We start from the raw sequence: 1,230 nt of genomic DNA, 5'->3' as shown, positions 1-1,230 counted from the left end.
GACGGCCCATTCTATGGCCTCATCTAATGTAGCAATATTTCTATATTCCATGCGGGTGATAACGTTGGAAGGTAGACCGTTGATAAACGCTTCGAGGACTTCCTCCTCGACCTCATTACTGAACCCGCGGTGGTTCTTTCCTTGTCGCCTATTTCTATCTAATATTGCCGTTCTCAAATCTTTAATTCTCCCGGCGTATTTTAAAATTGTTTCATTGGGTAATTTATACACATTGGCCAATTCTCCGCGATATTGTGCAACTGATTTATTTGGGGCAAAAATAGTTTTTAACTTATCTAGGAGATCTACGACGCGCACGTATACGCTTCCTTCGACCACCTGGTACGCGTCGCCTTCGATTTTGTTCATAATGAACTGCACTAATTGCGGTTCTTGTACGGGGGATAATAAGTCTCGTGCTCGTTTGCATGCTCGAGCGAATTGGAAAATAGAAATTCTGTAACCGTTAAACGGGGGAATGTTTGCGACTACGTCTTTTATTTTCAGGGCTGGCATCGTCACGGGTAGTACGTCTTCGGGTACTAAATTGTCGGCGCATTCGTCGTACGCGGACGCGGCGCGGGATGCTTCACTCACCCTTTGTTCTAAGTTATTTACTTGCTCCGGTAATTTTCGTAACTGCGATAGCTCTGATTGTATTTGTGAAAGGACGTTGAATAATGAATTCGCGTCGATTGATTCATTTGGGCGTTTAGTTGTCTCCTCCCGCTCCTTAAGCGACATTTTGGAATTCGATGATTTTTCGCGGTCCTCTATGTATTTTTGCTTCTTTTCGACTTCCGGGTCGACGCTTACTGTACCGTGCGACCGCGTAAATTGGGCCATAACTCGGGGTATTATATTTTGTTGGTTGACGCAGCAACTATAGCGATGTAAAATGGGGCAATCCTTCTATAATTCAGCGGGGACATACACGGAAGTCTCTATTTTGTATATATAAAATTTCAAAATTCTATGTCCAAAAATGAAAGTTTATAAATTTTATTTGGAGTTAAATTTTGAAATTAGAGGGATGAAAATTATCTCATCTATTCCCCTCTTTTAGCTGAGTAAAACGAAATCAATCGCGTCCTTCTCCGATAGCGCGTTAAAAACAAAATGGCGGAAAATTTTATTTTTCTTTTCGTTTTAGAACGCGTATGCTTTTTCCAATCGGACTGAAATTCTGCACTAATGGTCAGTGGATACTCTGCGTTGATACCACTGCTT

The sequence above is a fragment of the Polyergus mexicanus genome, unplaced genomic scaffold, assembly GCF_030449975.1.
Source record: "Polyergus mexicanus isolate NDT 795.1 unplaced genomic scaffold, iyPolMexi1.0 SCAF_18, whole genome shotgun sequence".
NCBI classification, from domain to species: Eukaryota; Metazoa; Arthropoda; class Insecta; order Hymenoptera; family Formicidae; genus Polyergus; species Polyergus mexicanus.
Note: the sequence above shows the minus strand (reverse complement) of the source record.